A 27807-nucleotide genomic window follows, 5' to 3' on the forward strand; every position below is an offset into this window, starting at 1 on the left:
GACTAGTCTATAAACTCCGGAAGGGCAGGGACCAAGTTATATTCATGTTTGTTTCCCCCTCAATACTCAGCAGGCTGGGGAGAGATGAAGTTTGTGAGCTCATGTATAAAGCAGAACCCCAGAAGACGAACAGAAATTTTGGTCCTTTGAGATCTAAATGACTTAGAGAGGCAAAGAAAGGAATAACAGTGTCTGAGTCACACAGGAGAACACAGGGATTCTAGGGAGCTGGCAGAGCTGAGAGAAGCCCCGCCCAGCCCAAGGAAGGGAGCCTGGATTTGGATCTAAGAAGCAGGAATCCATTTGGGGAGAGCAAGTGAGATGAAAGGGTGATAAAATAGACCCTGGGCTGGGCATGCTGGCCACATGCCTATAATCCCAGAGGCTCAGATTCAGGAGTCCGAGGGAGGAAGATCCCTTGAGCCCAAGAGTTCAAGACCAGCCTGGGCAACAAAGCAAAACCTTGTCTCTACAAAAATAAAATTAGCCAGGAGCGGTGGTGCATGCCTGTAGTCCCAGCTACTCAGGAGGCTGGGGCAGGAAGACTACTTGAACCCAGGAGTTTAAGGCTGCAGCAAGCTAGGATCGTGCCACTGCACTCCAGCCTGGGTGACAGAGTGAAATCTTGTCTCAAAACAAAACAAAACAAATAAACCCAGGCATCTGATTCATCCTAGATATTTATAGACTAGCTCCTCTAAAATGAAGAAACAGTATGTAATCTCCCCAGCTCCCCACTCGTGCTCCTTCTGAGAGGCCACAAGTGAAAGGTCCTCAAGCAAGTCCACGCTCTCCCCGGCCTTTACCTATATCTCCCTCTCTTTCCTCAAATCTCTTTCTGTTTCTAGGCAACGGAGCTGCTGTCTGGTCTTTCTGCAAAAAGTCCATAATGCAGGTGCTGGACTGGGTGTGTCACGTTCCACCAGCACCGTGACACTGGAGCACAAGCAGAAGCAGCCCCTGAGGACCAGGAAGCCTCTCCATGGGCCTCCTGCAGCTCAGGACCCCCGCCCTGTTCTTGGGGAGACCGTCTCTCACTTGTTCTTTTCTCTTCCTCTTGAGCCCCTCTTTTTTCTCCCCACCCTTTTTCCACCTTTCACCAAACAGATGTAACTATTTATTCCTTATGTCCTAGTTTTCCTGTAATTTCATAAAGTGCAAATTTGCTGTCCTGCTCCCAAATGCCGAGTCGGTGGTTTGTCATAACAGTCATCAGTAACTGTCGCTTTCTGCCGCGGGCTTAATTAACCCACTCTCTCATTAGCATGTCCGTGCACTTGTAAGGAATGAAAGCCTGATTATTTTCTACAACAGTCGCAGCCAATTACTGCATCCAAATGGAACCACATTAATCAAATCTTTAGTACGGTGGCAAATTCAGAGATATCAGATTGCAAAAGACTGCAAAACTAATATGTCACTGTCAGCGGGGCTGCGCAGGCATTTAGCGAATTGCATTAAATAGATGGCTTCGCTGAAGCCGCATGAATTTAATATGTGATGGGATCTGGAAGCTATTAGTGTGACATGGCAAAGGAGTGGGAGCTTTGGCAGCTCTGGACTTTATCCATGAACTCAGGAAACTAATATGAAAACTTCTGTGTATGTGTGTGTGTGCACGTGTCTGTGCATGCATGTGTGTGTGTGTGTAGGCGCACGCCCCAGCTTCAGTGCACGCATGCGCTTCCTGGGGTGTGTGCAACAAATAAGAAGTCTTATAGGTTGTAGAACAGCAACCACTGTTTTATTTGCTCAAGCTCAAATTAAAACAGAAGAAATGTAGAAGAGGACTGAGGTGACAGCAAGTATGGCCCTGATGAAGTACTTTCAACATCACTTGCAAAGCGGCGTCTCAGAAGTTCAGACCACAGGCTGCTGAGTCCCAGGGCAAGAGCATAGACTAGAAGCCAAGACTCCTGGTGTGGTCCTCGTTACTGCCAGGCATAGGGCCATGGGACCCTGGGCTGCCACTGAACAGGCCTCAATTGTTCTATCTGTAAAAGTGAAGAAAGGTCATTAGGATATAGCATACAGCTATATTAGTATTCAGCATATAGTATATAGTCCATAATATATAGTATATAGCTGTTGACGGAAAGCAGCATTATTCTCAGAAAGCAGGAACTTTCTAAAGTGTCAATCAGCGTGGATTCATTCACCTCCCTCTCTCCATCAGCTTAGTGCCTCCCCGGACTTCCCAGCCACTGTGCTCATTGAAGTATTCACTCACCAGCACAGTGCCCACACTGCTGTAGAACTCTTACTGCGGAGATCAGGAAATACCAAGACACAAAGGATACCTCCTCCCCAATACAACTAAAAATAGTAGACTTGGGTTAGCTTTTAAGAAGGTCCTGCCCTAAATACACAACAAAAGAAAGGGATCTCTCTGTAAGGCTATTGAACTTGGGTTAATAAAGAAAGTGACTCTCCTGTAAGAAATAAATCCACTTATTTAGTAAGTAATGCTGATCATCAGAAAAGTTACGTCCACCTCAATGACTTGAGCTGCTCCCAAGAACCGTGACAGCCATAGCACTCAATCTTACATCAAGTACCTATGCACTTCTTAGGTGTCAGAAGGACTCACTTCACAGGTAAGAAGATAAAGGCAATTCCCTCACTATAATCACCACAACTTCATCATATATTTGTCCATCTTACTAGTATTTACAATTACACACAGTATGGTATAAGAGGTGGACTCATATACTTTATCTTGGAGTGGATTTGGAAAGGTTAGTAGTTGTTGTTGCTTTTAAAGGAAGAGAAGGGCCAGGTATGGTGGCTCATGCCTATAATCCCAGCACTTTGGGAGGCCAAGGAGGGAGATCTCTTGAAGCCAGGAGTTGGAGACCAGCCGGGACAACAGAGTGAGACCCTCTCTACAAAAAATATAAAACTTAGACAGGCTTGGTGGTGTACACCTGTAGTCCTAGCTATTCAGTGAGCTTAGGTGGATGACGGCTTGAGCTCCAGAGGTCAAGGTTGCTGTGAGCTATGATCACATCATTGTACTCCAGCCTAGGTGACAGAGAGAGACCCTGTCTCTAAAAAACAAATTAAATTAAAAACTGAAAAACAAAGGAAGGGAGGTAGAGTGGGGGTGTACAATGAGACTTTATTTAGTGTGTACCTGAGTGCGTGTGTGTGTGTGTGTCTGTGTATGTGTATATGAGTGCATGTGTGTCTATGTGTGTACGTGAATGCATGTGTTTCTGTGTGTCTGTGTCTATGCGTGTGTGTGTGTGTGTGTGTGTGTGTGTGTGTGTGTGTAAAGGGAATCAAAGAGGAGCAAAACCACAAAATTGAGTCAAACACTGGAGGGGAGAATTCAAGACTAGTAAAGAATGGCTTTTTAGACACCAACCCTTGTCACTGTATATACCAGTAACATGTATATCGTTAATGTTGTGTCTAGATCAGAGAACTGGAAGCTGAAAAGGCCTGAAGGCCACGTGAGTCTTCACACACTGCCTCCTGCACCTGCCAGCTCCCAGAGGCATGGGCACACCGTGGTTTCCAGGGAGGAGCTCTTGTGGGTTTTTTTTTATTTTTATGGATACATAATAGTTGTACATATATATGGGGTACACGTGATACTTGGATGTGAGTATACAATGTGTAATGATCCAGTCTTGGTAATTGGGATATCCATCACCTCAAATATTGATCATTTCTTTGTATTGGGTACATTCCAAATCTACTCTTTGAGTTATTTTGAAATATACAGTAAATTACTGTTAACTATAGTCTCCCTATTGTGTGGCTGATCACTAGATCTTACTGCTTCTGTTTTTGCACCCGTTGATTGAGATGTTTACCAAAGATGAGTGGTGGTCAAGAAGGGTACCTCCCACTTTTGCTACCACTTGCTCTAGGAAGGCTCTCACTCTCCGTGGCTCCAAAGGCACATTGGAGAGGTAATGTCTAGGCCAGGTCATTCAGCAAATAGAAGACAAGCAAAAACAACAGACCTTATCAGCGCCTCTCCTAACTCCCCTGGCCTGGGAAGCTCTGCCTCTGAGGCTCAGTGAGCCTGGATTTGCATGGAGGAAGGAGGAAGGGAAGGGAGGGAGCCACAAGGAGCCCAGGGCAGCTTGCCTGCTGCACAGGCAGCCAGGGAGAAAGCGACAACAGAGACAGATGAGCCCGGCAGCTATGGCCTGCTCTTACACAAACTGCCTTCATCAGTAACTTGCCGCTACCATCAGTCAATCCTCTTGCAAAGGTACATTTGTACATTTCCTTTCCCAGTAACCTAATCTACCATCTCCTTTATGCATACATGCTCTGAGATTTTTTAGGGGATGGCACTGGAGGTGGTGTACTCACCGGGAACCAATCTACCCAGCTATGTACTACAGCTGAATTTAAATATAGGAGGATTCCTTGCATTAGACACAGTGAAAGAACACCAGCCAATCCTTCCCTCTCATCCCCTCTCTTGTGTAAAAAAAAAAAAAAAAGAGGATCAGCAATACAAGGAATTAAATGGACTCAAAATTAGATATAGGTGGATATGTAGATAGAGACAGCCTATTATTAGAAATAATATGTAATTAATTAAGACATATACAGTTTTTCTGCAACTGTATAATCTCTAGATAATTTACCCAATTCATTTTAGTTCCAACAGAAATAGAACCAGAAGGGTTGTGGGGTGAAAGACATCTCTCTATTTATAACCTGCCTCCAAACACACAGCACACAACACACACACACACACACACACACACACACACCTCTTACTAAATGTTTTTGGAATAGGTCCGATCCTGCTAACTTGCATTTTAAAAAAAAACTATTTGGTGATAATATTTTCTAATAATGAAAATCTTTTTCTGTTCCCAGACTACAAAGACAGATTTTTGAAGCTGACTGAGACAGGCATATTGGCAAAAACATGAACACAACACTCATTCATACAAACACAGACCTCCACACTCCCACGCAGCCACCCACCCAGCCCCACGTGCTCCATGTGCCCAAACAGAAACAAAAAGATACAAACATGCTGACATCACCAAAAAGACTAGGATGTGTTTCCTACAGTGTTAACTGCTGTGTCCTGAATGTTTCCAATCTTGGAATTTTCTAGCATCCTTGGGCAGATGAAGAATTTCTGTGGGATTTCTCTGCTGACCAGGGGAAAGTAAGCATAGTTAGGTACGAAGAACTGAAATGGGAAGGGCAGATTGACTGTGGCCCACCCTCCTCCTGTAGCCCAAATTCCCTGCAAAACACATCTGTCCTGAGCCCCATTCCCTCAGAACCCTGTGTTAGCTGACTGATTGCCTACCTAAACATGGTGAAACCCCATCTCTACTAAAAACACAAAAATTAGCCTGCATGGTGGCATGCTCCTGTAAACCCAGCTACTCGGGAGGCTGAGATAGGAGAATCCTTCGAAGCTGGGAGGTGGAGGTTGCAGTGAGCCAAGATTGTGCCATTGCACTCCAGCCTGGGCAACAAGAGCGAAACTCCATCTTAAAGAAAAAAAAAGAAAAGAAAAAAGAAAAAAAGAGTTAAGAAGCTGTGCATAAGCATCCTACTGAACACAAGGGCCTTATGCAGAGAGTGTTTTAATGCAAAAAGGAAATTTTCATACCAGAGATTTTAAACCACATCAAAGGTCTTTGGGAGGAGATATTTTTGGTGGATGCTGCATCTCCTTCTGCATCTGTGGTCTCCACCATATAACTTCGCAGTGTTCTTCCCCGCTTTGGATCCTATTTTTCCACTTCTTGGCTTGGCCATGTAATTTGCTTTGGCCAATAAACCATTAATATTTCCATTTGTTGTACCCTTGCTCTTTGGGCACTGCCATGAGAAGGACATGTCCAAGCTAGTCCACTAGTCGCAGGAGGAAGATAAGAGATGTTAGAGCAGAACCGAGGAGGCCTAGCCCCAGCTAACCCCAGAACTGCAGTGTGGTGACAATAAGTGATGGTTCTATTAAGCCACTCATTTGGGGTGTTTATTGCACAATGTTTTTTGGCATTGGCTGACCATGGCAAGAGCCTTCTGGTATCTTTCAAAACATACCCCAAAGGTGGAGTTCACTATCCTACAAGCACGATCAGCCTCAAAGAGCCCACCTCCTTCCGCAGTGGCATTCCACAGTGGAAAGAGACAGCAGGTAGCCAGCAGGCCCTGGGCATCCAGAGAGAGAGGGAGCTGCAGCAGGAGGATTTAACACAAGACAACTTTTGCATCTATATTTCTTGCTACAACCCTTACCCATGACCCACATGTAGCCAGAATCTAGGAACCTCATGTACCCGTCTCCCCAACCCCCATTTACATGCATGGCTCCTGGAAACCATGCAAAACTGAGTCCAGGCCAGGTGAGTCACCCTTCTCACCACACCCCTCAGTGTATACCAGGAGCTAGGATCTTTCATCACTGGGTCCTGTTGTACCAGACCACACCTGCCTGTCCCTCAACACTACCCGCCTCGAGATAGAGACAGGACTAGGGCCAAGAAGAAAGAGAAGCTCAAGTTACAAAACCAAAATCTGACCTGAGATAAATCCCCTGGCCAGCCCTCCCTTAGGGGCATGGTGGAGGTGAATTGCCCCCAATTCCATCCAGAATTGTGCAGAAATCCATCCAAGGTAACATCCTTGTGAAAGGCACACAGTGGGTTTCCTATAGCAGCAGTGGGATGCCCAGGAGAGGAGGGCCCTGTGGCACCTGGAGCACCAGCCCTGTCTTCCAGACTCAGCTCTCAGGGCATGCATCTGGCCTCAAACTCTTTTTCCTCAACACTTAGGGCCCCATCTGCACACACCAGCAGGGCAAGGGCAAGTCTTCACTAGGGACACCGGAGACCCAAGATGGTTTGTCTTCTCTGCTCTTTTAACTTAATCTAACAATGTGATGGCAAAAGAGGGATAAGGGGGCTAGGGGTCCATGTTGGAGGGAAGAGGAGTCATTGCCAAGCTCCTTTCAGCTGGAGCCCTTCTCGGTAGGCTAACCCCAGGGGCTAGCAGGTGCAGGGAGGCTGGCTCCTTCTTTCTACCCCACCCTCCTGGGCCACCATGAAAGGGATAAGGATTTTCTTTCTGGTGACTGAAGCCAGCTTCCCACCTTTCCCAAAGGGATGCAGCCACATCAGCGGTCAGCTTGGCACAAGACAAGCAGGGGCCATTCAAAAGATCAGGGCATTATTTGAGATGAGTCAGTCAAAATTGGACTCCAATTAGCAGGGCAAGCCCAAGAATGGAAAGAAAGTGGCATTCAAAGGGACTTCAGAGGGACTGTTCCCCCTACTTATAGACTGAATGCTTGGATTCCCCCACAAAATGCATTTGTTGAACCTCCACTGTGGCTATATTAGGAGACGGGGTCTCTAAGGAAATAACTAAGGTTCAAAGATGTTAAAAGGGTGGGCACTGATCAAATAGAATTAGTGTCCTCATAAGAAGAGACATGGAAGAGCTCACTCTCTCCCCCATAGGAGAAGCCAGCAAGAAGGCAGCCATCCACAAGCCAGGAAGAGAGCCCTCACCAGGAACCCCATTTGCCCACACCTTGATCTTGGACATCCAGCCTTCAGAACTGTGAGAAACAAGTGTCTGTTGTTTAAGCCACCCAGTCTGAGGTATTTTGTTATGACAGCCTGAGCTGACTAATACACCCACACACCCCCAAATTCCATGTTTTGCTTTTTCTTTGCGCTATCTCAACACCTGAATCCTTTAGCCCTTTGAGTTCCTTGTTTTGACCAGACCAAAAAAGCTCCAGCAGCTCCCCTGCAAACTGCTTACAGGACCTTCAGAAATGGGATTTGTCCAATCTTAAATGAAAAAGCTAGAGGAAAACCTTGAAAATGAGTATGAGATTCTTAATGACAAAACAAAGGGTGTGCTCTGGCAGAAGATATTGCAAGTTTGTCTAAAGACTGGCCAGACAGCACTTTCTAGAGCAATGAACACACCAGAGAGAAAGTTTCTTTAGAACAAATACTTGGAGAGAAACAGTCAGCATGGCCAAACCTGGCCAGAAACTCATCTGCAGTCTGTCTTGTGGGAAAAGTGTCAACTTGTCTTCAACAGAGTATGGTTTTGGTCTTTCTGTATGCTCCAAGATACAAGTGTCTTTAGATGACTCAACTAAATGAAGCCTTTTTTTCCCAAAAAAAAAAAAAAAAAAAGTAATGAGTATTTACATGGCTTACAAGAGATGGATTTTGTGTTTTAATTTATACACTAGATTTTGTAACAAGGACATAACAATATTTTATAAACCAAAAGATACAAACTACTATCCACAGGCCAAGACCATTCCACTGTCAGTTTTTGCATGACCCGTGAACTGAAAAATAGTTTTCCTATTTTTAAGTGGTTGGGAAAAATCAAAATAATACACTTTGTGACACGCAAAAATTATGTGAAAGTCACATTTCACTGTCTATAAATAAAGGTTTATTGGAACATAGCCCTGTTAGTTCATTTGTGCTTTGGCTATGATTGTTTTTGCACTATCATGCAGTAATTGAATAGCTATGAGAAACACCGAGTATGAATAATCCTTTTCTAAGGTGAACAACTCTAGTTCACTTTGGCTCTTGCATTCTGTTAAAATAAGGTATCCCTGTATTTGTGACTCATTTCCCATCCACAGTGACTGGATAGAGTTTGGCTCTAACCTATTGGGAAAGAAGCTTGGGTGCAAAATCATTGTGTCTACCATCTTTGCAGTAAAGATCAGCCCTGCGTTCCAGGTAGGGAGTGGAGAGGGAGTTCCTGGGTGGTCATTCACAAGAGCAGTAGTTGTTAAGTGAAATGCACCACCCATGCCTGCCTTCTTGAATGTCAAGAAAAGGAGTAACATCTGTTGAGACTGTTTGGAAATTCATCATGGTAGAATGGAAAACACACCTGCTCTGTAGTCAAGCACATCTAAGTGCCTCTTCCGTCACTTACTGTCTGCATGACCATAAGTCAGTCTGTCTGAGCCTCAGTTTTCTCATCCACCAAATGAAAGTAACACGTGACTCATGGAGTTGTCCTGCTGATGATATAATGAGATGAGGTATGTGAATGAAGCACATGGTTTATTAAATGTGTCATGGCAGTTTCATTGTCTTGGGTGGTATGGGAAGGTAGATGAGAGTCCAGGCTCCAGGACAGACAGAATGGGTTCAGCTCTGCCACTTACCGGTTGTATGACCTCAGGCAAGCCACCCTGCCTGTCTGTGCTGTAGTTTCTTTCTTGGTGAAATGAACATGATAATGGATCTACTCTCTAAGTTGACTGTAAAGATTTAGTGAAGCAATTAGGAAGTGGTAGGCCCAGAAAAAGTGTTCAATAAATATCAGTTGTGATCATGACCTTTTGCTGGGGTTGCGTAGATGATGCTCTGGTTAGCAGGAATACACTGGCCCTGAGTGGAGACTTCCAGCTCCCCCGACCCTGATACATCAAAACAAACTCACTTATCCAAAGGGATACTGCCCACCTTGACCACAAACCCTCAGGGTCTCCTTCAGGAGGTCAGACATTCACAAGACCTTCTTCTGGAACTAATGAATTGGCAGATAGGTAAGACTCAATAGAACTTCCTATTCTGTCTGCTCCTTGGACCCTTGGATTTGAAGAACAAGGTCTAGGCAACTGAGCAGCTAGAGATTTACTGGTATTTAACTCAACTTCTGCCTGCCTGTGACCTTACCTAAGAGCAAATAAGAGAATATTTTGACCCTTATGCCATCAGGACCAGTTTGACTTTCCCATACACTAAGTCATTCAGCTCTCTCTTTGTTCATGCTGTGCCACCTGCCAGAAATGTCATCCCCCATCTTCTACACCTGAGACAAAATGCTATTCATCTTTCAATCCTCAGCTTAAATAGTATCCTGCCCTAGAAACCTTCCCTCTTTCTTCTATAAGGCATCTCCTCCTCTCCTACAGAATTTTGTTCGGACTTTGATCCTACAGTAGTTTTCACATTGTGCTAAAGTTAAGGGAGTTTGTGTCTGTGTCCTTCATCTACTCAATGCGCCTTAAGAGCAGGACCAATTTGTTCTTTGTTATCAATCTCAGCACCTAGCATAATGCCTGGCACATAATAAAGATGCATCAAACATTTGATGATTAAATGAACCTATGCATGAACAAAACATTTATTAGCAAGCAACTGGGAAGAATGTGAAGGCAATTTTTTTAAATTCAGTATGACCGAACATCTCTTGGGTACCACACAGGGATCAATCTGGTTTTAACATGCTTCCTTGAAACCTCATGCCTTCAAGATGGGTGTGTTGGCTGTTTGGTTTTTGCTTCAGGTCCTCATTATCGGCTGCCCAAGTCACCTGGCACTTCCAACTTAGACCTGGAGCGTTTCCCCATCATGCTCCCGTTAATGTAAATGATCTGTCTTCTTGACCAGCAAGGTTAAAGCAAGGTACCTGCTAAAAGAAGGATATGAAGAACCACAGAGTAGCATGGAGAGTTCAAGTACAATTGTTTTATATGAGAGGTCATGTTCACCTTGTGTCGGGCACTTGGGCTAACAGTTACCGATTAAAAGAGACAATACCATAAATTGTGCTAGCTTTTAAACTCCTGTTATGCCTCCCACTCCCCACCCCCTTTGATCTTAAAAACTTATCTAGACCTCTGAGAATGTGGACTCCTTTGCAATTTCTTCTTTTGCCACACAGCACACACTGTGTTGGGTGTTCTTTCTGATTCTGCCAAGTGCTTCCCTAATAAGGTTCATCTGCAGACAGCAGCCTGGGTCCACCCCAAAGGTGATGCGGTTTTGTTGTTGTTTTTGTTTTGCATTTCCTATCTTGAGAATAGAAAAAAAAAAAAAAAAAAAAAAAAAAGCAACATAGCTGCAGTGTGCCTCTGGGCCAGAAGGGGGAGGCTGAAGGAAGTGGATTCCTGTAGGTCTGCAAAAGAAGTACATTATGGCGGGAGAAGGCGATGGTGAGGGGAGAGGGGTGGTTAGAAATGCAAAGGGGAGAAGAGAGAGGTGGTGAAATCAAAATAATTATAATAAAATAATAATTGCAGCTATCATTTTAGTGTGCTCAGTGCTTTACATATGTAGCTGCATTTAATCCTCACAACAACTCCAGGAGGTAGGTACTAACATCCCCATTTTTCAGATGAGGAAATCAAAATGATAAAAAGGAAACCCTTCAAACTTCCAATTTGTACACTAATTTTCAGGCAGTTGGATTGCTGGGCTATAACCAAGTCAGTTCATAAGTAAATACTGGCGGCTTGAGTTTTTTTTTTTTTTTTTTTAATATTCACTATTCCGGGCCCCAGGTCAGTAACCGAATATGTGGGAAGCCTTTAAAAATACCAATGAGAGCATTTGAAATAGCACAGCTGAAAACCACTACTTTTCACACTGGGCTCCATTCAGAGTTCAAGGTTGGACATTTCTCTCCCACACAAATTCAACAGAACAAGAAACCACAAGAATTGAGTGTTTTCCAAGTCAGAACTGGGGAATATGAACTTCAGAAAAAGGCATGAAGATAAATTTATTTGAAAGCACTTCTCTGAATACGTTTGCACCTCAGTTTCCTGGCTTCAAGGCCCTTGGATAGCCCAAGATATTTAACATAGACCAAATCACTGATGACATTCAGTAAATATTCAACAATATGCAGATTGTGGTCAATTTCCTGGTGGGGTCTAACACTTGTTAGAATTTTCCAGATGGGCTGGGTGCGATGGCTCATGCCTGTAATCCCAGCACTTTGGGAGGCCGAGGCAGACAGATCATCTGAGGTCGGGAGTTCGAGACCAGCCTGACAAACATGAAGAAACCCCGTCTCTCCTAAAAATACAAAATTAGCCGGGCATGGTGGTGCATGCCTGTAATTCCAGCTACTCAGAAAGGCTGAAGCAGGAGAATTGCTTGAACCAGGGAGGCAGAGGTTGTGGCGAGCCAAGATCGCGCCATTGCAATCCAGCCTGGGCAAAAAGAGTGAAACTCCGTCTCAAAAAAAAAAAAGAATTTTCCAGATGACTCACTTCTGTTTTATCCAGATTCCATACCATCACCAACTCCATATCTGCCTTCCCAGTGAACTCCATGGATATTAGCTGATAGGTTAAACTTTCTTAGAATGTCCCAAACTGTAGTCATTTTTCAGTCTGATATATCTCTACTACCCGATTGCATGTACCCCTCCATCCAAGGTGTGTCCGACAAAGATTCTCATATGGTAAGGATGTATTCAGTGTTGCTGAAAGAAAAAAATAAATGAACTTCAGCAAACTGTCTATCTCTGTATTTAGATTTGCTTTCAGCAGGAGGATTCGGGATTTTTTTTGGAGAGGGGGGATAGGAGTTTTTATCCTTTTTTCCCATTATATTTCCAATGAATTTGTCAAGAGGCTTAGAGTTTTATTTTTCCAACATGAATCATTGATGATCTAACAAATTAATTACCCATCCATCCTGCCTTAGTGGGTGAGGTCATGGGAGAACGGATGGGTTCAGCTGACCTCCCCTGGACTGTAGTGTCATGGCCCCCATTTAAGAACTTGAGTTCAATGCCAAAATTGCCAGTTTAGGTTAGATTCAGACCTAAATGTATCTTATTATACACAGAGGCACACAAATGCAATATGTCATCTTTAATGGTTCAGAACAAAGCCTAAAAAAAATAGTGTCCTAGCACAGATGAATTTTATAACCTTTGATATATGGGTTTCATTATTAACAATAATTTCTGTAACTGCATCCAAATTCGGGAAGACACCCAATGAATATTAATTTTATTTTTGATTTATTTTCTCCTCCTGGTTGTTCCCTCTAGGGCAGACCTGCCTTCCCAGCGTCCCTTTGGCCCTGTGATCTTACATCCTCCAGAGTGAAATTCTCATAGTTCTGGGGACAGCCTGATTCCAGGAATATTGCACTTGAGGTTTTGCTATTCTGCTGGAAAATAAGGATTTTTTTCCCCATTGCATTTTCTTACCTCTTTATATTTTACAAAGATTTCCCCCACACACCCTTTGTCATTATATTTAAACCTAATTGCAAGACAACTCTCCTCACCTAAGTCATCAACAAAGCCCAATTATTTCTAATGCATGCAGAAGGGGGAAAAGTGCCAAACAATAAAAAGGCATGCAGTAACCTAAGCCTTTTTCACAGTCAGGCTTCAAGTTCACATGTGAATTTATGCCAGTTTTGACATTAGCCGAAAAAATTAACAGTTCTCAAAAATGAAACTCTCACAAAAGGGGTTTTGTGTTTCAAGCAGAATAAATTATAGTGTGATGTTATTAAAACACTTAGTTGTTAAGTTGCCAAGAAAATCCAGTATATTCACACAGACTCGAGGACCTGTCTCCATGCAAAGTAATTAAATTAGATTTATGGGCTGCATTACATCAGTGTTTGATAGTTCATTTTTCCTTTCTTCATATTTTGCCCTGCTTTGTTAGAGCATGTGACAGATGGTAAAAATAGTGTGAAGTTTCTTGGCCCTGTGCTAAATCCCCTTTCGGTAGTATATCTCTCTTCTGTCAGTTCTCCCCAGCGATGATAAATTAACCTCTCTCTTTGTATCCCAAGTGTGGCAGTAAAGCTCTCTTTGACACAGCACTATCACTTTATCTTAATCTGTGCTGTTTCGAGGGGAGAGGGAGATGATGCAATCGCTACCCTGAGTTTAAAGAGAAGATTTATTGTGTCAGAAAAAGAGAGGATGATTAATATAATATGCATCATTATATTTTTCATTTTGTCTCATTTGTCGTCTTCTTCTCTTGGAAGGCAAGGAGTTCGCCAGGGTGGGCCAACCTCTGCACCGCCTTTCACCTGGAGCCAGCTGAACCCGGGGGCTGGTAGGCTGGGGGAGGTCGGTTCCTTCTCTCTACCCCACCCCGCCCACCCCACCCCTGGGCCACCATGGGAGGGGTGGGGTTTTTCTTTCTGGTGACTGAAGCCAGCTTCCCACCCTTCCCAAAGGGAGGCAGCCACACATGGATGGGGTCAGCTTGGCATGGGACTCCCCTTTGGATGGAAGATATTCAAAAGGTCTCAGGGCACGATTTGAGGTGGGTCAGTCAAAATATGCCCTAAATCTAAATAGAACTTGGGGTCATCCAGCCCGCAAGAGACACTGTTGGCAGGACCAGAAGTAGTGCCATATATGATGTTTCTGCAGGAAGGGACATATTACTATGATTATTTCCCTCATTTATAATAAAGCTATATTCTCCTTAAGCTGCTCCTTGGCTATGAATTTCTTATATCTGGGAACTGACTTTATTCATTCTGCTCAATAAGCATTCATTAGTATCAATACGTAGCAGGCATCAGATGGATATAACGGTGTCTAGAGGACCTATCCCTGCCCTCAGAAAGCTCACATTCCAACCAGCAGGCAGCCACTGGCCAACTGCGATGAGCATCTCTCCCTCCTGGGTCCTCCCAGCATGGAGGGTGCCGGGCCTGCGTTGGGCCTTGGGTTGGGCCCAGGGTGGGATCCTGGATCCCACTAAAGGAAGGTCCCCAAATTAAGGGTGCATTACAGGTAAGATGGGCATAATTAGAAACCTAATGGGAAAGCGTCACTGAGAGTTGAAAGGGATTGTGGTATATCTGTTTCACGAAGTGAGTAGTCACAAGCCAGTTTCTCTGCTTTCAAAATTGGGATTTTTCAAGAGTTACCGAAAGTGGGATACCCTATAGAATCCAAACAACTGGAGTCTTTTCACCCAGTTTTCCTCACAGACTCTGAAAGAAGCAAATGGCAGGTGGCCTGTCCTAGCCATTCTCACTCACCTGTTGAATTCACTCTTTTTCTCCTTTCCTAGGACTGACCCCAACTCCCTCGCCACTCCAACCCTCCCACCCAGGAGGGGCACCAGCAGGCATGTCTGTGCTTACACAGTGCAACCCCACAGGTTCTCTCTCTCCTAGGAATTTGGAATTGAGGTGGAATAACAGCCAGTAGACTGGAAAATGAATGAGAGCACTCAAGATGCTGCGGGCAACTGAAGAAGTTAGCTCTGCAGAGGAATGAAGACAAGAGATGCTGTGAGAACTTCCTGGATCCAGATGCAATTTTCCATGCACCACTGTCCTTGAGGCCCATGACATCCCTTTATATCCTTCAAATAAATTCCCCTTTTTTCTTAAAATAGATCAGATTGGTTTTTTTGCTCCCTACAACCAAAAGAGTCTTAAAACACCTCTACTTTCTACAACTCCGTAACACAGTGCTTCTATTGAAGTCAAGCTAATTTCTTTTGCTGTCCTGCAACCATGAGCCTTGCTCATTTCTACATTGTTACATTTGCTCCAGTTGATTCTTTCACCTGAGATGCCCTCTCGATTCCCGTGACCTATCCTCCCCCCAACACAAGTGCCTCCTTCATCATGAAAACTGCTCCAGCCCTTCTGATAATCTCTCCCTTGGGTTTCTCCTTATATTCTCTGCCAAAAAATTTAGCAATCAATTGTATTTTGTCATGTACGCAACACTGTAATGCTAATCTTATCTCCGCAAAGAGATTGTGAGCTCCTTGCGGGCAACAACATGACTTCTAAGACTTTCTCGTATCTCTTAGTACCAGCACTTGGTTTAACTGAAGCACCTTTCCCCAGATGAACCCATGACCATCCAGCAAAGCTGAAGAGACGGACTGAAAGAAGAGGAGAACCTAAGTTTAGACAGAGCCAGAAGTGTTTCTTGGTTGCTGCTTCTCCCCAGCATGGTAGAGGTTCTTCACCGTCTTGGACAGGGGATGGGACCCCATTTTCAGCAGGCTGAGAGAGGAAAAATACTGCCCTGGGATGTAGAAAAGGTGATGCCATTTGCAGGACAGCCAAATTTACTGCTGCCAGAAAAAGTAGGGTCAACTAGCAGAGATATGGGATGATGTGTATCAACCCAAACTTTGGATGAACTAAGCATCCTTTCAACTTAATTTTGGAAATCTAAATATATGGAATGCATTAGCTGATTTTATTTTTGGCAGCAGACTTAACCATTCTAATCATGTTTTGCTCTAGCGAATTTTAAAATTAGTTTGCATTTCCTAAGCACACATCAGCTGGGTGAGGGCTGAGGGAGGGAAAAGAGGGAGAGGGAGATGCTAGGAGAAAGCTTGGTTAGGATTAAAACTTTCCTGGCAGATGCTTCATTAAGTGGATAATCCACATGCAGATACATGAAAGCTGACTAACATTGAGTCCTGGGGCCTAGGAGAATGTGGGAGCACAAACAGGCACCTGCCCACCAAGCAAAGATAATTATAAATATGATGCAGGAGGTAAAAAAAAAAAAAGAAAAAAGGAAAGAAAGAAAGAAAGAAAGAAAGAAAGAAAGAAAGAAAGAAAGAAAGAAAGAAAGAAAGAAAAAGAAAAGAGCTATTTATTTACTGTTTGCATATTTTCTGGGAGAAGAACATAGCTGCAAAAACAAAATTTCTGAGTGATAGTAAATTTTCTCTACTATTTGTAGAGTTGGTCAATATGTTATTAACCAACATGGTGGCAATATTAAATGACAGTGAAATCCTGGCATCCTCTCAGGGTTCAGTGTGCTTTGCAAGCATCCTTTCTTTCTTTATCCTCAGCTGGATGTGGGAGGTGACTATGGTCTCCACTTCTTAGGAAAGGTGTACAAAGGCTTTTCCAAAATTCGCCCTCACCCTCAAAGATATAATCATCATAGTGATTACAATTTGTGGGATCCCCTACTATGTGCTAGAAAATTACACATGATATATGACATCTTCACCACAACCCTGCAAGTTTGGTTGAATAGATATTCCCACTTCACAGATGAGAAACAGAGTCACAACATGGTTAAATAAATTGGATGTACTCACACAGCCAGAAAGTGGCTCAGCTGAAATTGCAACCCAAGGTTCTGTTCCCAGAACCTGCGTTTATTTGACAATGCCACCTCTCAAGAAATACAAGACCATGCTTCAGACTGAAGAGTGAATCAGTAACAGCTCACTGTCCAATCCCCTTCTAGGTGAGGTGGGGGTTGAAGAATGCTGGGGATGGCACACCACCCAGGGCTCCTGGGACTTTTGTACTAGTCTTAGCCAAACTGCCCTGGGTTGTCAAAAAATACTGCCCTCGATGGGCCACTGTCCCTTGATGGGAGCACAGCTCTCTGGGATCCAACAAAGGGCTGATGGAGTCCAGGCATGCACAGAGCTGTTCTGGCCTTGAGCCTGAGAGCCACCACTGCCCTTGCTCAGTAGCCAGTTTGGAGGGAAAAAAGGAAATATGCAAGCGAAGACACTCTGGCCCTTGTCTCCATTAGATTCTGCCTTAACAGATAGGCTTTGGGAATCTGTAAGCCAATGGTGGGCAGAAGTTGCTGGAGGACTGAGAAAAGATAGTCAAAGTGGCTCATAAAGACAGAAGATCCTATAAAGAAATTATACATGATAAAACCAACATTAAATTAAGGACTATTTAAAAGAAAAAGGCAGTAGCTGTATCAGTCAGATTCTCCAGAAAAACAGAACCAACAGAAGGTAAGGGTGTGTGTGTGTGTGTGTGTGTGTGTGTGTGTGTGTGTAACTAATATATACATATACATATGAAATAAAGATGTTTATTTTAAGGAACTGGCTCACACAATTCCAAAATCCAAAGACAGCCCAGGAGGCTGCAGCAGGAGCTGATGCTGTAGTCTTTGAAAAAAAATTTTAGATTCAGGGAGTACATGTGCAGGTTTGTTACAAGAGTATACTGCCTGATGCTGAAGTTTGGGCTTCTATTGGTCCCATCACTCAGATAGTGAACAGAGTACCCAATAGGAAGTTTTTCAACCCTTGTCCCCCTCCCTTCTTCCCCCTTTTGGAGTCCTATCTTTATGTCCATGTGTACTCAATGTTTAGCTCTCACTTATAGGTGAGAATATGTGATATTTTGTTTTCTGTTTCTGCATTAATTCACTTAGGAAAACGGCCTTCATCTGCATCCATGTCAATGCAAAAGACATGGTTTCATTCTTTTTTATGGCTGTGTAGTATTTTATGGTGTATATGTACCAAATTTTCTTTATCCAATCCACCATTGGTAGGCACCTGGGTTCATTCTATGTCTTTACTATCGTGACTAGTGCTGATGCTACAGCCTTGAGGGAGAATTTCTTATTCAGGAAACCTCAGTGTCTTCCCTTAAGGCCTTCCAGCTAATTGGATGAGGCCCACCCCTATTACCCAGGGACCTCTCCTTTACATAAGATCAACTGATGGAAGATGTCAACCACATCTACAAAATACCTGCACAGCGACATCTACATTAATGTTTAACTAAATCATTGGCCAAGTTGAAATAAAACTGAATATCATATTAGGATTACCCTAACACAATTATTTTCACTCTTTTGTGTTCTCTACTACTAATTACGTATTTTACATAGTTATAAAAACTATATTACAAGAATTTACTACTTTTATTATACATATAATACATGTTCATTATAGAAAATTTGTATACATAAAAATTTGCCATTCTAATTTCTTAGGTAAGTTGTAAACCCTTTTTCATGTTTATAAGGCTATCTCCTCCATGGGATTACAGGAACCATAAGAACAGAGGCCAAGGTCCCATCTGTGTTTTTATGCCTGTCATTAATTATGGTGCCTGGCATATGTTAGGTGCTCAATATATGTTGTTTAAAAGAATGGGTTTTCTTTTTTTAAATATATTTTCCACCTTTTATTTCCGTCAGTATCATCCATTTAAAAAGAATAACAGGAAGATTCCCATCAGTCTAAACTGGACCACCCATGCTTTATGAAAAAGTTGGAGCATTTCAGCCGGCCCCACATGACCCACCCTGCCTTCAGTTAGAGGAGCTTCTAGTGCCTTCTGGAAGGGAGGAAAAGTCTCAGATCCACCTGGCACTCAATCCACTCAGCACTTGGCTGCTGCTGCCGTCCTGGGGCCGGAGGGAACTCCCACTGAATGCACTTCTACAGAGGAGTGTGTGGTGCCGTGAGGACAGTTACTGCTGGAGCCAATACACAGTGAACTACATACTTTTAGAAAGAGCCTCTGTCACATAGATAGAACCAAAAGAAAACCCAGAAAAAACCTTGAGAAAATATATTTAAATCTCTGATAGGTCTTTTAGCTAGCAGTGAGTTCAGTATGACAGCATAGAGTCTAAAAATATTAATTAAAAATAATTTGCTTTGGTTAGCATTTAATCCTTCCCCAAGAATGGGTTTTCTTACATAACACCAACACTAATTATTTGTGATAAATACATAAGAGTCTAAGTAATATACTAAAATTATCCCAGTTCATCACCTATTATTAAACATTCAGGTTCTTTTCAGGTGTGGTTTTGGGGGTTTTTTTTCTATGACAAGTTTTACTGCTAGAGACTTCTTTTTCAAATAGAATTTTCTCTTATTTGAATAATTCAAAAAAACTTATTTACACGTTTTCCCTTGGGGCATGTTGGCCTTAAATGATCACACTGATTAGTCAAACTACTAATTAATTTAGAAGACAGTATAAGTCAAAATGATTGTTTGGCAGGTCCATTAAGACTTGAACAATAGCCTCATAATAATAGCTAGTAATATGTAGCTCTTTACAAAACTGCCCCAAGCCAAAACTGAGCTTTGTTAAGCATGGTCCCATAACTTCCCTCTATAATAATGGGGCTGGAAGTCTGAAAACTACATTTCCCAGGTCTCTTTGGCAGTTGGCTTCCAGTTAAGTTTTGTCTAACTGGCAGGAAAATCAAGACAAGAGAGGAAGGGAGATGTCTTTGTTTTTCTCTCTCTCTCTCTCTCTCTCTCTCTTTCTCTCTCTGTCTCTGTCTCTCTTCTCCTGCTTCTCTCCTTTCTTCTTCCGATAGTGTTTCTTCCATCATCTCAGCTTTTTACTTCTTTTGAGACAGGGTCTTGGTCTATCACTCAGGCTGGAGTGCAGTGGTGTGATCATGGCTCACTGAAGCCTCAACCTCTCCAGGCTCTAGTGATCTTCCTATCTCCGCCTCCCAAGTAGCTGGCACTACAGGCACATATCACCACCATCATGCTTTTGAGGCTGTAATCCACTTTCTGTGCTCTTAGGTTCTGGAAACCCCATCACCATTCTTTTGTTCCTCCAGCCCTAGATAATATCTGATTTACCTTAATTTCCCCTTTTTTGCTCTTTGACTGCCTAAGATCTTTGTAGCCTATTTCCTGTATTAAATATCCTCTGTATGAAATACATAGGTTGGTTTCTTTTTCTGACTAGACTGTGATTGATACAATAAAAACAAAATTTTTTAATGAGGAATTGCTCATCTTACTTGGTTTTTGCCCACTTTGGTCTCCAAAATCTAGACTTTTGAAGTCAATCAGGGTACACTCATCCAAAATATCCCTATATCACTGTATTGATTGTGTTTTTGTATTTTTTACATTTTATGATGTTTTGACATCTTAAAAAGCTTTCTGACCAAGGGGAGACTGTTCCTTCCTGGCCAGTCCCTTCTTAGTCTCAGTAAAAGACTCAGCAAGGAGTATGTTTCGTATGTACAAACAAACCAATCCCACATCTCTAGCCTCAACCACCTCCTTCTCTAACTGTCACATATCAAGCCAATATTTCCTCTGTCTTAAATCATCCCAGCGCCAGGTACCAGGCAACTAGAGACCACTGCTATAGCTCAAAGCCCACCAGAATTATTCAAACTAGTCAACCCTAACCTGTCCACTCTGCCCTGCCTTGCGTTTCCGCAGAAACCCCAGCTCTATCTCAGGCTCTCCCCGCACTCTTGTCTTCTGCCACCTGACCCAAACCTGGTGCTTCTCCTGTGGCCCAGTATGGCATGTGGCGAATTCCTCTCTGGGATCTGTGAGTATAATCAACTTTTTCTTTTCAAGCTTTATTCTCATTCCCTCTTGTGGTCATGCCAACTTTACCACACCATAGCCCAAATGAACATTCTTAGAATAATAACAGTGTTTCCTAAGCTTTATTCCTCATATTATTTGTGTCCAGAAGGATTTTAATAGATGCTCATTAAAAAAAAAGATTTCATAGTTAGGCCGGGCACGGTGGCTCACGCCTGTAATCCCAACACCTTGGGAGGCCAAGGAGGGTGGATCACTTAAGGTCAGGAGTTCAAGACCAGCCTGGCCAACATGGTGAAACCCCGTCTCTACTAAAAATACAAAAATTAGCTGGTCATGGTGGCAGGCGGCTATAATCCCAGCTACTTTGGAGGCTGAGGCAGGAGAATCACTTGAACCCAGGAGGCAGATGTTGCAGTGAGCCAAGATCGCACCACTGCACTCCAGCATGGGAGACAGTAGTTAAATGAATTTGGGGCATGCTGGGTTAAAGTTCAACAAGCTTCTTCACTGAAGGACTTCTCAGAGCCTTTAATATACAAATGTGCATTTTGAATCTCCAAGAGTGTTTCCCAATTTTTTTAACCAACTAGTCTTTTATCACACAAAGTACAGTTATATATCTAGAGATGATAGTCTTTCAAGGAACACTATTTGGGAAGTGCTAGTCTACAGTAATATTTCAAAAATTATTTTAGTGTCTTTATGAAGAAGATATTAAGAGGTTAAGAATGGCTAAAGTCATATTTTGTATAAAAATCAAAGAGTACCAAAATATTGATATGCATCTGACTATACAGGTTACAGAATTATTATATGTCTTCAGCTGCTCTTCTTTAGGGATGTGGCAATAACCTTTATTCTACCAGCTAAGGGAATGGTTATGGTCCAGGAAAAATGTTCTTCTGCTTTTATTCCTTGCTGTCAGGCTAGAATGTCAAGCCTCTTATTACAAGAACACTGTTACTAAATCTCAGCCTTTGCTTATTCCCTGTGAATATGGCAGTCTTTAAGTAGAAAATAGTTATCATTCTACTTCGTTTTCTTTCTTTTCTCAGGAGATTAAAAAGGGATTAGCTGTAAGAATATAAGCGGAACCTTAAAAGGAAGTTCATGGAAACCCACAAAGTAGAACACTAGCTCAGCAAGGCCTCATAGGAACTGGAATAGAGAACTCAAAGGCATCGTGAACTAAGTGTGTGCCCTCTTCTCCTCCTTCTCTCTGTCTCTGTCTCTATCTTCCTCTGTGCCTCTCTCCCTCCCTCCTCATGCCATATCTACTTCTTTCAGATGTTACTGCCTTGTTTTCCCCTCCCCACTGCCTGGGCTCTGTTTAACCTCAGCATGAACATGGATCACAGGGGCTGTCCCTGTCTCAACTGGCACAATTGCCACCTGCGGTCCCCAGGGGCCCCATCTCTCAGTTTTATCACTGCATGATTTCTATGGGCAGTTTCACTTCCTCCTGTGCTCAGCAAAATGCTGACTGTGAGCTGTGTGATAATAAAACTCTCCTTCTCAAACCTGAAGTTTGCATTTTCTCTCTGAGGAAAAGTATTCTGAATATTGGATAATGGGAGGAGGGTTTTAAATCTCTTTTTGCAAAAAGAGAATTTTCCTTCCTTCCTAACAAAAGTTGGCTTAAAGTCCAAAATTATAAAGGCTTCTTGTTGACATGATCTGTCCCTGCTTCACCCCTTCCCCAACCTCAGACTCTCTAAGGCACCCCTCAGTCTTTCTGGCCCACCTACCACAGCCTTGCTGCATTCTCTTAGATTTGCACATTTACATATTCTGCCCTTTCTACCTGGAACTCACTCTCCCTTTTCACCTGGTTAATTCCGACTCATCCTTGAGATCTCAACTCTATTGTCACTCCCCTAGGGAAGCTCTGCCTGACCCCCCTAATCATCTCATCATCACACCCAGTCTGAAATTGGTTGGTGTGGTTATTGTACAAATTCCTTTCTTACTTATTAGTATGTGAGTCCAGAGGCCATGTCTGGTTTTGCCCATTATTGTATCCCCTGCATCAGATAGCAGAGAGCACCTGGTGGGCTTTAATAGAAATTTGACTGAATCCATTCTGTTCCTTAGTAATCATATGGTTCATCTTTAAGCTCTTTAACTAGTCTCATATAAAACAATTTTGGGCTGGGTACAGTGGCTCATGCCTGTAATCCCAGCACTTTGGGAGGCCGAGGCAGAAAGATCACTTGAAACCAGAAGTTTAAGACCAGCATGGGCAGCATAGCAAGATCCTATTTCTACACACACACACACACATACACAATGTTAATTAGCTGAGCATCATAGCATGTGCCTGTACTCCTAGCTCTTTGGGAAGCTGAGGTGGGAGGATTGTCCAGGAGTTCAAGGCTGCAGTGATCTATGATCACGCCATTCACTGCACTCCACACTAAGCAACAGAGTGAGACCCTATCAAAAAAAAAAAAAAAAACTGTCCTTGTTTTATAATTTCCTATTCTTGTTTCATGCACATAATGCCCTCTTTTATCTATTTAAAGATATTAAATATAATTGCCTTTCTTTTAAAGGCCTGTGCTGATGGCTCTATTATCTATGTTTCCTTGATTATAAGAACTTGTCTTGTTTATTTCATTTTAATGGGTTTCCTCAGATGTTTGGCAATTTTTCATTGAGTGTTCATGTTCTCTGGCGGAAGATTTTCACATGTGGCCTGAGAGGCAGCTTTCCACTGTAGTCTCAGGACAGAGTCACTGTTTACTCACTTCACGCTTAAAATTTTGTAACATTTTTTTCTGACACGCTTTACTTCAATTTGTCTTGACAAAAACTCTAGATGGTAGACAGAGCATGTAATATCATTATCTTTATTTTACAACTAAATAAAATTCTGAGAAATTGTGTCTTCCCCAAAATGATGCAGTTGATATAATATCAGAGCCAAACTCAGACTCAACCATCTGATTGCCTATCCCAGCATCATCACACCACACCACAGCTGCCCCTCACGTGGGTCTGCTCAGAGGTCAGCATTATAGTCAGCGTTTCCAGTTCCAAGCGACAAAAACCCAGCCCACGCTGTTCACTTGTGTTTAGGAACTTGTTTTTTTTGTTTATTTCATTTTGATGGCTTTCCTCAGATGTTTGGTGATTTTTCATTGAGTGTTCATCTAACAGAAGCAAGCAAGCAAGAAAGGTAAAAAACTTAAGGACGGTAGAACTAGGCCTTGACAATGGCTGGACCCAGTGACCTTCAGGCTCTCAGGATTCTCCTTCTCCATCTCCTAACTCTGCTTCTCTGTGTGCTGGCTCCCTTCTCTCCTTCCGCAGGATGTATTCTTTACATGGTGGAGGACAAGCCTTCCAGGATCCCTGGATCCACATCCCAACAGCTCTGCCTACCCACCACCTTCATCCTGTTCCCCAGAAGAAAAGAGAGAATTTTTCTCTCCTACCTTCAGTTTCTAAAATCCTCAAGAAGGACTCAGGTTGGGCCAGCTTACCTGCCTGACCCTCCCCGCTGGACCAGCCACTACAGTCATGGAGATAATCATCATTGGCCTGATCTAGGTTATGGGATCCCCTCCGGGGCTGGAGAGCAGGGCCTAAATGTCAGCCCACCAACAAAATTACAAATAACTTCTCAAAAGGAGAGTACTACTGTTCTACCCTTATTACAGGAAGCCATCTAGTACGGCTTGTGGTGAATGGCTGCCCTGTAAGGTATGCACACACAAGAACATTGGTTAGCAAAAGATATGGAGACATAGTTGTATGTTATGAACACTGGCCATGCTTCAACCTAATGTGGTGAACAGCATCTGGACTTAGGAGTCAGATAGATTCCAGGTTCAAATCCCGGAGCTGTTGTTTAAGAGCTGTGTGACCTTAGACAATATACTTAACAAGAATACTAGAATATTTGTTATTCCCTTGGGCAATATATTTAAGTTGGCAGATAATAAGCACTCAGTGGTTGCAACTATATCTCTCTAACAGCTGTACTAAGTGTGTTTCCTTCTCAACTGTCCAGAAAGCAGGGATTCTCAGCCAGGATTTTGTAGAAGCTCCAGGAAAATCTTCACTTACTTCAAAATTTGTCACAAGCATCTCAAAATAATTTTTAATAAAAATCAGTTTTGTTCCTTTCACTTAGAAAGTAATTCTATTCATGAAGTTCTTTAGGAAAAGGAAGGCATGACACCAAATAAACAGAATCAAGCAACCAAAAAGGGATTTTATGGGCTGAACTGGATTGCCCCAAAATTTATATGTTGAAGCCCTAATCCACAGTACCTCAGGATGTGACTGTATTTGGAGTTAGGGCCTTACAATATGTAATTAAGTTTAAATGAGGTCGTATGGGTACACTTCAATCCAATAGAACTAGTGTCATTATAAGATAAGGAAGAGTCCCCAGGGGCACACATGCAGAGGGACAGTCACGTGAAGAGACAGCAAGAGGACGCCCATTTGAAAACCAAGGAGAGAGGCTTCAGAGGAAGCCCAACTCTGTCGTCACCTTGATCTTGGACTTCCAGGCTCCAGAATTACAGGAAAATGAATTTCTGTTGTTTAAGCCAACCAATGTGTGGTATTTTGTTATGATAGCCCAAGCTGACTAACTCATGGGTATCATAACTCTACAAAAAAAAAATGTACGAGTCACTACCTTTGCTCAAGAAGGCCATCTCTATGCAAACTCTGTCACCTTGAAGCCAGATTCTGCCCTTCGCTACCCACCAAACCCATTTTGAATTCTTCAGTTGCAGAAAAAATTACAATAGCAGGCTACCTAAGCTACATGTGGCTTCCTCCATCCACAGCCAGGTGGCTTCAGAACAGCTCCTTTTCAACTCTTCTTGTCCTCGCCTTGTCTTTTCAACACCCATAGAGGTCTTTCCCTACAATGTCATGGCCAAGGAATTGCCCTTCAGGTACCAGGCCCAAGTCTCTTTACCAAGCTCTAGCAAGCTGCTGCTGTGCCATCAAGAGCCCCGGTGTCTTGAGAAATGTAACTCAGGGTTGCCGCTCTTCCGTTTGCTCATTCAATTCTCCTAGAGGTGAGTAATTTGAAAACAATGCAATTACTTGGTGTTTCTGTGTGTGTTTTACATCCATTCAACTTGAGTGACATGAACTGAATTGGCAGCTTCTGCCGGGTACATAGAGATGAGTGGTGCACCCTCTCACCGTGCACCCCAGCCCTTGGGCGGGGGCAAAGCAGATTTGCTCCCCTGTCACATCCTACTTTCATTAGGATGGAACTCTGAAGTGTGAGCTTCTGTTTACAAATCTGTAAAATGGGGATAATAGTATTTCTTTTAGGCCGGGTGCAGTAGCGCATACCTTTAATCCCAATACTTTGGAAGTCCAAGGCAGGAGGATCACTTGAGCCCGGGAGTTCAAGACCAGCCTGGGCAACATAGCGAGACCCATCTTTACAAATAAATAAATGAATAAATAATATTTATTTTATACAATTGTTATGAGGACTAAATAAATATGTGAGAGACCTAGCAAACCTAATGTTTAATACAAACCAATTCACTTCCCATCGGTTTCTTCATCTGACAAAAAAAAAAAGAAGAAAACAAAAAGAAAAAGAATAAACCCCCCACCATTGCAAAACGATCCAATGACGTCATATGTGGGAGATATGTATATGCATAATATCATCTGCATGGAAAGTTTAACGGTGATCACTTTTATTTATGTAATCAATAGACAGCACTTACCACATAGCACTTACCATGTGCCAAACGCTGTTCAAAGCACTTTATAAACATGAATTAATTTAATTCCCACAACAACCTTGAGGTGGCTCCTAATCTTAGACCGTTTTTACAGATGAGGAATCCTGCATGGAGAAGTCAAGTGATTTTCCCAAGGTCACATGGCTAGTAAAAGGCAAAGCCAGGATCCAAGCGCAGTCCCAGAAAGTTTCCACGTGCAGACATGTGACTGCCTAACCCCATTGTCTAAGTCCCGCTGGGAGGTCTGGAGGTGAAGGCTGCTTCTTTGAGGAGGGTCTTCTGCTTCCTCTCCTGGTCTTCTCCAGGCACTGCTGAGGAATCTGCAAGGAGAAACTGTGACCCTGTCAGTGTCCTCAGCTGGGCTGCCATGAAACCACAGCAAGATGGGCTACTAGGGCCGCAGCAGGGGAGAACAGGAGAGGGAAAAGTTGGGTGTGCCACCTGCCAACGCTGCCATCAGTCAGAGACCCTTTCCCTCTTCCCTTCTCAACCCAAGCTCAGCTTTCAGGCACCCACTGGGGCCTCTCAGCCCCGAACCACAACTAAACAGCACCACATTTGTCACAGGCAGGGAGATCATTGCTTCTTGTTGTTGCTCAAGACTGTTTTCCCCAGGCCTTTGTTCTACCAGTCAGCATGCAAGAAAGAAGGGCAGAGTGGGAATAGCTGCTGTTATTCCACGTACTACTTCCCTCCCTCTGTGCAAAGGTGTGAGCACCCATATGCACAGAGGGCTTCACATCTGCAAGAAGAGAAACGAACACAAGAGGAGCACCAGGGCAGCACAACTGAAAGGGTGCTGGAGTTGAAGTCCAATTTCTTTTACTGGTTTGTTTATTCATTCACTCTGCAAAGATCTACTGAGTCTATGTAGTGCCAGGCCCTCCTCTCAACCTTACAAGTGTGGCAGTCAACAAGATACAGCCCTTGCCTTCCTAGAGTTTATCATTCTTAAACAAATAAGGGAATCTCAGAGAGCAATGAGCACTACAGAGAAAATAAAGCAGGCCAGGTGTGAGTGGTGTCTCATGCCTGTAATCCCAGCTACTTAGGAGGCTGAGGCAGGAGGATCAATTGAACCCAGGAGTTCAAGGCCAGCCTAAGCAATACAGCAAGACCTCATCTCTAAAAGTAAAGTCTGTGTGTGTGTGTGTGTGTGCGTGTGTGTGTTTGTTTTGTTTTTTGTTATTTTTTTTTAAAGGAAAGAAAAGAAAGTAGAGCATTGGC

The 27807-nt window shown here is 43.1% G+C and overlaps 1 long non-coding RNA gene across 3 annotated transcripts in view; it reads right to left on the bottom strand.

Annotated features, from left to right (window-relative positions):
• Positions 1-23675: 23675 nt before the first annotated feature.
• Positions 23676-27807, bottom strand: part of LOC103783680 (uncharacterized) — a 90123-nt gene continuing 85991 nt past the window's right edge. The window contains exons 5-6 of one of the 3 annotated variants that reach the window (XR_010112926.1): positions 26577-26900; positions 23676-25881 (exon numbers count right to left, since the gene is read on the bottom strand). This is a non-coding gene — a long non-coding RNA (uncharacterized LOC103783680). Of the gene's footprint in view, positions 25882-26576; positions 26972-27807 lie in introns of all 3 variants that reach the window. The other 2 variants (XR_010112925.1, XR_010112924.1) reach the window with 2 other exon arrangements.

The sequence above is a fragment of the Pan paniscus genome, chromosome 7 (genome assembly GCF_029289425.2).
Source record: "Pan paniscus chromosome 7, NHGRI_mPanPan1-v2.0_pri, whole genome shotgun sequence".
NCBI lineage: Eukaryota > Metazoa > Chordata > Mammalia > Primates > Hominidae > Pan > Pan paniscus.